Raw genomic sequence first — 10000 nt, 5'->3', positions numbered from 1 at the left:
GGGTCAGAGTATAGCCCAAGTGGAGCACTTGTGTCGGACTAGGGAGGCTGTGCCGTGCCCCCTGGAGGTCTAAAGGATGACCAGTAGTTGTGGTTCTCGCCCCGGGACTTGGGTCAGAGTATAGCCCAAGTGGAGCACTTGTGTCGGACTAGGGAGGCTGTGCCGTGCCCCCTGGAGGTCTAAAGGATGACCAGTAGTTGTGGTTCTCGCCCCGGGACTTGGGTCATAGTATAGCCCAAGTGGAGCACTTGGGTCGGACTAGGGAGGCTGTGTCGTGCCCCCTGGAGGTCTAAAGGATGACCAGTAGTTGTGGTTCTCGCCCCGGGACTTGGGTCAGAGAATAGCCCAAGTGGGACACTTGTGTCGGACTAGGGAGGCTCTGCCGTGCCCCCTGGAGGTCTAAAGGATGACCAGTAGTTGTGGTTCTCGCCCCGGGACTTGGGTCATAGTATAGCCCAAGTGGAGCACTTGGGTCGGACTAGGGAGGCTGTGTCGTGCCCCCTGGAGGTCTAAAGGATGACCAGTAGTTGTGGTTCTCGCCCCGGGACTTGGGTCAGAGAATAGCCCAAGTGGGACACTTGTGTCGGACTAGGGAGGCTCTGCCGTGCCCCCTGGAGGTCTAAAGGATGACCAGTAGTTGTGGTTCTCGCCCCGGGACTTGGGTCAGAGTATAGCCCAAGTGGAGCACTTGTGTCGGACTAGGGAGGCTGTGCCGTGCCCCCTGGAGGTCTAAAGGATGACCATTAGTTGTGGTTCTCGCCCCGGGACTTGGGTCAGAGTACAGCCCAAGTGGAGCACTTGCGTCGGACTAGGGAGGCTGTGCCGGGCCCCCTGGAGGTCTAAAGGATGACCAGTAGTTGTGGTTCTCGCCCCGGGCCGTGGGTCTGAGTATGGCCCAAGTGGGACACTTGTGTCGGACTAGGGAGGCTCTGCCGTGCCCCCTTGAGGTCTAAAGGATGACCAGTAGTTGTGGTTCTCGCCCCGGGACTTGGGTCATAGTATAGCCCAAGTGGGACACTTGTGTCGGACTAGGGAGGCTCTGCCGTGCCCCCTTGAGGTCTAAAGGATGACCATGAGGTCAAAAGGATGACCAGTAGTTGTGGTTCTCGCCCCGGGACTTGGGTCAGAGTATGGCCCAAGTGGTGCACTTGTGTCGGTCTAGGGAGGCTGTGCCGGTCCCCCTGGAGGTCTAAAGGATGACCAGTAGTTGTGGTTCTCGCCCCGGGACTTGGGTCAGAGTATAGCCCAAGTGGAGCACTTGTGTCGGACTAGGGAGGCTGTGCCGGGCCCCCTGGAGGTCTAAAGGATGACCAGTAGTTGTGGTTCTCACCCCGGGTCGTGGGTCCGAGTCTGGCCCGAGTAGAGCACTTTGGTCGGCTACCGGGGGGTGTGCCGTGCCCCCTGGAGGTCTAAAGGATGACCAGTAGTTGTGGTTCTCGCCCCGGGACTTGGGTCAGAGTATAGCCCAAGTGGAGCACTTGTGTCGGCCTAGGGAGGCTGTGCCGGGCCCCCTGGAGATCTAAAGGATGACCATGAGGTCAAAAGGATGACCAGTAGTTGTGGTTCTCGCCCCGGGACTTGGGTCAGAGTATAGCCCAAGTGGAGCACTTGTGTCGGCCTAGGGAGGCTGTGCCGGGCCCCCTGGAGGTCTAAAGGATGACCAGTAGTTGTGGTTCTCGCACCGGGACTTGGGTCAGAGTACAGCCCAAGTGGAGCACTTGTGTCGGTCTAGGGAGGCTGTGCCGGGCCCCCTGGAGGTCTAAAGGATGACCATGAGGTCAAAAGGATGACCAGTAGTTGTGGTTCTCGCCCCGGGACTTGGGTCAGAGTATAGCCCAAGTGGAGCACTTGTGTCGGACTAGGGAGGCTGTGCCGTGCCCCCTGGAGGTCTAAAGGATGACCAGTAGTTGTGGTTCTCGCCCCGGGACTTGGGTCAGAGTATAGCCCAAGTGGAGCACTTGTGTCGGCCTAGGGAGGCTGTGCCGGGCCCCCTGGAGGTCTAAAGGATGACCATGAGGTCAAAAGGATGACCAGTAGTTGTGGTTCTCGCCCCGGGACTTGGGTCAGAGTATAGCCCAAGTGGAGCACTTGTGTCGGACTAGGGAGGCTGTGCCGTGCCCCCTGGAGGTCTAAAGGATGACCAGTAGTTGTGGTTCTCGCCCCGGGACTTGGGTCAGAGTATAGCCCAAGTGGAGCACTTGTGTCGGACTAGGGAGGCTGTGCCGTGCCCCCTGGAGGTCTAAAGGATGACCAGTAGTTGTGGTTCTCGCCCCGGGACTTGGGTCATAGTATAGCCCAAGTGGAGCACTTGGGTCGGACTAGGGAGGCTGTGTCGTGCCCCCTGGAGGTCTAAAGGATGACCAGTAGTTGTGGTTCTCGCCCCGGGACTTGGGTCAGAGAATAGCCCAAGTGGGACACTTGTGTCGGACTAGGGAGGCTCTGCCGTGCCCCCTGGAGGTCTAAAGGATGACCAGTAGTTGTGGTTCTCGCCCCGGGACTTGGGTCAGAGTATAGCCCAAGTGGAGCACTTGTGTCGGACTAGGGAGGCTGTGCCGTGCCCCCTGGAGGTCTAAAGGATGACCATTAGTTGTGGTTCTCGCCCCGGGACTTGGGTCAGAGTACAGCCCAAGTGGAGCACTTGCGTCGGACTAGGGAGGCTGTGCCGGGCCCCCTGGAGGTCTAAAGGATGACCAGTAGTTGTGGTTCTCGCCCCGGGCCGTGGGTCTGAGTATGGCCCAAGTGGGACACTTGTGTCGGACTAGGGAGGCTCTGCCGTGCCCCCTTGAGGTCTAAAGGATGACCAGTAGTTGTGGTTCTCGCCCCGGGACTTGGGTCATAGTATAGCCCAAGTGGGACACTTGTGTCGGACTAGGGAGGCTCTGCCGTGCCCCCTTGAGGTCTAAAGGATGACCATGAGGTCAAAAGGATGACCAGTAGTTGTGGTTCTCGCCCCGGGACTTGGGTCAGAGTATGGCCCAAGTGGTGCACTTGTGTCGGTCTAGGGAGGCTGTGCCGGTCCCCCTGGAGGTCTAAAGGATGACCAGTAGTTGTGGTTCTCGCCCCGGGACTTGGGTCAGAGTATAGCCCAAGTGGAGCACTTGTGTCGGACTAGGGAGGCTGTGCCGGGCCCCCTGGAGGTCTAAAGGATGACCAGTAGTTGTGGTTCTCACCCCGGGTCGTGGGTCCGAGTCTGGCCCGAGTAGAGCACTTTGGTCGGCTACCGGGGGGTGTGCCGTGCCCCCTGGAGGTCTAAAGGATGACCAGTAGTTGTGGTTCTCGCCCCGGGACTTGGGTCAGAGTATAGCCCAAGTGGAGCACTTGTGTCGGCCTAGGGAGGCTGTGCCGGGCCCCCTGGAGATCTAAAGGATGACCATGAGGTCAAAAGGATGACCAGTAGTTGTGGTTCTCGCCCCGGGACTTGGGTCAGAGTATAGCCCAAGTGGAGCACTTGTGTCGGCCTAGGGAGGCTGTGCCGGGCCCCCTGGAGGTCTAAAGGATGACCAGTAGTTGTGGTTCTCGCACCGGGACTTGGGTCAGAGTACAGCCCAAGTGGAGCACTTGTGTCGGTCTAGGGAGGCTGTGCCGGGCCCCCTGGAGGTCTAAAGGATGACCAGTAGTTGTGGTTCTCGCCCCGGGCCGTGGGTCTGAGTATGGCCCAAGTGGGGCACTTGCGTCGGACTGGGGAGGCTCTGCCGCGCCCCCTGGAGGTCAAAAGGATGACCAGTAGTTGTGGTTCTCACCCCGGGTCGTGGGTCCGAGTCTGGCCCGAGTAGAGCACTTTGGTCGGCTACCGGGGGGTGTGCCGTGCCCCCTGGAGCCATGGGAGTGAGCTCCAGCAGACTGGTATTTTTCGGAGAACCAGGCCCACACTCCTCAGACTTTGTGCCCAGGGACAGGCCACCAAAATCGGCCGCGGCTCGTGCACTTTGCCCCTGCGTTTCTCCCAGAACCAGAGCCGGAAAAATCCCAAAATTGATGCCCAGAGATAGTCGACTCTGCCTGGAATAGATTGCCACCCAAACCCGCCAACTCACGCTGGTTTTCCGATGGCCTCACCTACTAACCCGAGCATGGTCATCGCTCGCACCTTCCAAAACCTCCAGGGGCGCAGGCACTTTTCATTTACTGGCCATAAGGCCGACCGCCTTAAGCGTTAAGCGATAAGCGAAAGGCTTAGTTTGGACTTAGTTTTTGGAGCGACGAGGTCGCCGTTTTGTCAATTCTGAACCGATTTTCACGCGGTTTTCGACTGCCTGCGCCTGGGGAGCCGCCCAGAAGCCCCAGGCAGTGTTCTGGGTGGACTTCCGGACCGGTCCGGACCCGGTACCGGCCGGGGGAACCGCACCACGCCTCTCGGGCGTTTCTACACCGATTTTCGCGGGGTTTTCGACTGCATAGACGGGGCCACCTGCTGCAGGGCCCGAGGGAGGGCCTTACTGAGCTGGGTCCGACGCAGGGCCCGGTTCCTGGAGCCCGCTGGGGGGGGGGGGGGGTTCTCTAAGGCTCACGGCGGGCTGCTGAGGGGCCGGATCGGATGCAGACAGGCGCTCCTCTGCCCAGGTCTTTGCTCCCCTGCCCCACTAGGAATGGAAGACACACTGCCAACAGCTTCTGGAGGGTGATGGGCCCTGCTGCAGACCAGGTCCGACCCAGGTTTCAGCTATCCCACCCCGCAGGGACTTAAAGACACACTGCCATCAGCTTCTGGAGGCTGCTGAGCTCTACTATAGAGCAGGTCCGACCCAGGTTTCAGCTCCTGCAGCCCACTAGGACTTAAACACACACTGCCATCAGCGTCTGGATGGTGATGGGCCCTGCTGCAGACCAGGTCCGACCCAGGTTTCAGCTATCCCACCCCGCAGGGACTTAAAGACACACTGCCATCAGCTTCTGGAGGCTGCTGAGCTCTACTATAGAGCAGGTCCGACCCAGGTTTCAGCTCCTGCAGCCCACTAGGACTTAAACACACACTGCCATCAGCGTCTGGATGGTGATGGGCCCTGCTGCAGACCAGGTCCGACCCAGGTATCAGCTCCTGCACCCCGCAGGGAATTGAAGACACACTGCCATCAGCTTCTGGAGGCTGCTGAGCTCTGCTATAGACCAGGTCCGACCCAGGTTTCAGCTCCTGCACCCCGCAGGGAACTAAACACACACTGCCATCTGCAACTGGAGGCTGCTGAGCCCTGCTGCAGACCAGGTCCGACCCAGGTTATGGCTCTCCCACCCCCCTGGGACTTAAACACACACAGCCATCAGCTTCTGGATGGTGATGGGCCCTGCTGCAGACCAGGTCCGACCCAGGTTTCAGCTCCTCAACCCCGCAGGGACTTAAACCCACACCGCCATCAGCTTCTGGAGGGTGATGGGCCCTGCTGCGGGCCAGGTCCGACCCAGGTTTCAGCTCTCCCACCCCGCAGGGACTTAAACACACACAGCCATCAGCTTCTGGGGGCTGCTGAGCCCTGCTGCAGACCAGGTCCGACCCAGGTTTCAGCTCTCCCACCCCGCAGGGTCTTTAACACACACACTGCCATCAGCTGCTGGAGGCTGCTGAGCTCCGCTATAGACCAGGTCCGACCCAGGTTTCTGCTCCTGCACCCCGCAGGGAATGAAAGACACACTGCCATCAGCTTCTGGAGGCTGCTGAGCCCTGCTGCAGACCAGGTCCGACCCAGGTATCGGCTCTCCAACCAGGCAGAGACTTAAACACACACACACACACACACACTGCCATCAGCTTCTGGGGGCTGCTGAGCTCTGCTGTAGACCGGGTCCGACCCAGGTTTCTGCTCCTCCACCCCGCAGGGACTTAAACACACACTGCCACCAGCTTCTGGAGGGTGATGGGCCCTGCTTTAGACCAGGTCTGACCCGGGATATAGCTCTCCCACCCCGCAGGGACTTAAACACTCACTGCCATCAGCTGCTGGAGGCTGCCGAGCTCTGCTGCAGACCAGGTCCCACCCAGGTTTCTGCTCCTGCACCCCGCAGGGACTTAAACACACACTGCCACCAGCTTCTGGAGGGTGATGGGCCCTGCTGTGGACCAGGTCCGACCCGGATATCAGCTCTCCCACCAGGCAGGGACTTAAACACACACTGCAATCAGCTGCTGGAGGCTGCTGAGCTCTACTATAGACCAGGTCCGACCCAGGTTTCAGCTCTCCCACCAGGCAGTGACTTAAAGACACACTGCCATCAGCTGCTGGAGGCTGCTGAGCTCTTCTATAGACCAGGTCCGACCCAGGTTTCAGCTCTCACACCAGGCAGGGACTTAAACACACACTGCCATCAGCTGCTGGAGGCTGCTGAGCTCTGCTATAGACCAGGTCCGACCCAGGTTTCAGCTCTCCCACCAGGCAGGGACTTAAAGACACACTGCCATCAGCTGCTGGAGGCTGCCGAGCCCTGCTGCAGACCATGTCCGACCCAGGTTTCAGCTCTCCCACCAGGCAGGGACTTAGAGGCACGCTGCCATCAGCTTCTGGAGGCTGCTGAGCTCTGCCATAGACCAGGTCCGACCGAGGTTTCAGCTCTCCCACCCCGCAGGGACTTAAACACACACTGCCATCAGCTGCTGGAGGCTGCTGAGCTCTGCTATAGACCAGGTCCGACCCGGGATATAGCTCTCCCACCCCGCAGGGACTTAAACACACACTGCCATCAGCTGCTGGAGGCTGCTGAGCTCTTCTATAGACCAGGTCCGACCCAGGTTTCAGCTCTCCCACCCCGCAGGGACTTGAACACACACTGCCATCAGCTTCTGGAGGCTGCTGAGCTCTGCTATAGACCAGGTCCGACCCAGGTTTCTGCTCCTCCACCCCGCAGGGAATTAAAGACACACTGCCATCAGCTTCTGGATGGTGATGGGCCCTGCTGCAGACCAAGTCCGACCCGGGTTACAGCTCTCCCACCAGGCAGGGAATTAAACACACACTGCCATCAGCTGCTGGAGGCTGCTGAGCTCCGCTATAGACCAGGTCCGACCCGGGTTCCTGCTCCTGCACCCCGCAGGGACCAAAACACACACACTGCCATCAGCTTCTGGAGGCTGCTGAGCTCTTCTATAGACCAGGTCCGACCCAGGTTTCAGCTCTCCCACCAGGCAGGGACTTAAACACACACTGCCATCACCTTCTGCTGGCTGCTGAGCTCTGCTGCAGACCAGGTCCGACCCAGGTTTCAGCTCCTGCACCCCGCAGGGAACTAAACACACACTGCCGTCACCTTCTGCTGGCTGCTGAGCCCTGCTGCAGACCAGGTCCGACCCAGGTTTCAGCTCCTGCACCCCGCAGTGGATTAAAGACACACTGCCATCAGGTTCTGGAGGCTGCTGAGCTCTGCTGCAGACCAGGTCCGACCCAGGTTATGGCTCTCCCACCCCGCAGGGACTTAAACACACACCGCCGTCAGCTTCTGGATGGTGATGGGCCCTGCTGCAGACCAGGTCCGACCCACGTTTCAGCTCTCCCACCCCGCAGGGGATGAAACACACACTGCCATCAGCTTCTGGAGGCTGCTGAGCTCTGCTAAAGACCAGGTCCGACCCAGCTTTCAGCTCTCCCACCAGGCAGGGAGTTAAAGACACACTGTAATCGGCTTCTGGAGGGTGCTGAGCCCTGCTGCACACCAAGTCTGACCCAGGTTTCAGCTCATCCACCCCGCAGGGACCTAAACACACACTGCCATCAGCTTCTGAGTGGTAATGGGCCCTGCTGCAGACCAGGTCCGACCCAGGTTTCAGCTCCTCCACCCCGCCATCACCAGCTGGAGGCTGGCTGCTGCTCCTGCACCCTGCCATCAGCTGCTGGAGGCTTCTGTTCCTCCACCCCGCCATCAGCAGCTGGAGGCTGGCTGCTGGAGGCTGGCTGCTGCTCCTCCACCCCGCCATCACCAGCTGGAGGCTGGTTGCAGCTCCTGCACCCCGCCATCAGCTGCTGGAGGCTGCCTGCAGCCCCTGCACCCCGCCATCAGCTGCTGGAGGCTGGCTGCAGCTCCTGCACACCGCCATCAGCTGCTGGAGGCTGCCTGCAGCTCCTGCACCCCGCCATCAGCTGCTGGAGGCTGGCTGCTGCTCCTGCACCCCGCCAGCAGCTGCTGGAGGCTGGCTGCTGCTCCTCCACCCAACCATCAGCTGCTGGACGCTGGCTGCTGCTCCTGCACCCCGCCATCAGCTGCTGGAGGCTGGCTGCTGCTCCTCCACCACCCAACCATCAGCTGCTGGACGCTGGCTGCAGCTCCTCCACCCCGCCATCAGCTGCTGGTGGCTGGCTGCAGCTCCTTCACCCCGCCATCAGCTGCTGGTGGCTGGCTGCAGCTCCTTCACCCCGCCATCACCAGCTGGAGGCTGGCTGCTGCTCCTGCACCCCGCCATCAGCTGCTGGAGGCTGCCTGCAGCTCCTGCGCCCCGCCATCAGCTGCTGGAGGCTGGCTGCTGCTCCTGCACCCTGCCATCAGCTGTTCGAGGCTGGCTGCAGCTCCTCCACCCCACCATCACCAGCTGGAGGCTGGTTGCAGCTCCTGCACCCCGTCATCAGCAGCTGGAGGCTGCCTGCTGCTCCTGCACCCCGCCATCAGCTGCTGGAGGCTGCCTGCAGCTCCTGCACCCCGCCATCATTTGCTGGAGGCTGGCTGCAGCTCCTGCAACCCGCCATCAGCTGCTGGAGGCTGGCTGCTGCTCCTCCACCCCACCATGACCTGCTGGAGGCTGGCTGCAGCTCCTTCACACCGCCATCAGCTGATGGATGCTGGCTGAACGCTGGAGGCTGGCTGCTGCTCCCACACACCGCCATCAGCTCCTGGAGGCTGGCTGGCTGCTGGAGGCTGTCTGCTGCTGCTCCTCCACCCCGCCATCACCAGCTGGAGGCTGGCTGCTGGAGGCTGGCTGCAGCTCCTGCACCCCACCATCAGCTGCTGGAGGCTGGCTTCTGCTCCTCCACCCCGCCATCAGCTGCTGGGGGCTGGCTGCTGGAGGCTGGCTGCAGCTCCTCCACCCCGCCATCACCAGCTGGAGGCTGGTTGCAGCTCCTGCACCCCGCCATCAGCTGCTGGAGGCTGCCTGCTGCTCCTGCACCCCGCCATCAGCTGCTGGAGGCTGCCTGCACCTCCTGCACCCCGCCATCAGCTGCTGGAGGCTGGCTTCTGCTCCTCCACCCCGCCATCAGCTGATGGAGGCTGCCTGCTTCTCCACCCCGCCATCACTAGCTGGAGGCTGGCTGCTGGAGGCTGGCTGCAGCTCCTCCACCCCGCCATCAGCTGCTGGAGGCTGCCTGCAGCTCCTGCACCCCGCCATCACCAGCTGGAGGCTGGCTTCTGCTCCTCCACCCCGCCATCAGCTGATGGAGGCTGCCTGCTTCTCCACCCCGCCATCACTAGCTGGAGGCTGGCTGCTGGAGGCTGGCTGCAGCTCCTCCACCCCGCCATCAGCTGCTGGAGGCTGGCTGCTGCTCCTGCACCCCGCCATCAGCTGCTGGAGGCTGGCTGCTGCTCCTCCACCCAACCATCAGCTGCTGGACGCTGGCTGCAGCTCCTCCACCCCACCATCAGCTGCTGGACGCTGGCTGCAGCTCCTCCACCCCGCCATCAGCTGCTGGAGGCTGCCTGCAGCTCCTGCACCCCGCCATCAGCTGCTGGAGGCTGCCTGCAGCTCCTGCACCCCGCCATCACCAGCTGGAGGCTGGCTTCTGCTCCTCCACCCCGCCATCAGCTGATGGAGGCTGCCTGCTTCTCCACCCCGCCATCACTAGCTGGAGGCTGGCTGCTGGAGGCTGGCTGCTGCTCCTCCACCCAACCATCAGCTGCTGGACGCTGGCTGCAGCTCCTCCACCCCACCATCAGCTGCTGGACGCTGGCTGCAGCTCCTGCACCCCGCCATCAGCTGCTGGAGGCTGGCTTCTGCTCCTCCACCCCGCCATCAGCTGCTGGAGGCTGCCTGCTGCTCCTGCACCCCGCCATCAGCTGCTGGAGGCTGGCTGCTGCTCCTGCACCCCGCCATCAG

Source organism: Nothobranchius furzeri, unplaced genomic scaffold (genome assembly GCF_043380555.1).
Source record: "Nothobranchius furzeri strain GRZ-AD unplaced genomic scaffold, NfurGRZ-RIMD1 Scf164, whole genome shotgun sequence".
NCBI classification, from domain to species: domain Eukaryota; kingdom Metazoa; phylum Chordata; class Actinopteri; order Cyprinodontiformes; family Nothobranchiidae; genus Nothobranchius; species Nothobranchius furzeri.
The sequence above is the reverse complement of the archived record's forward strand: the minus strand, read 5'-3'. Positions refer to the sequence as shown.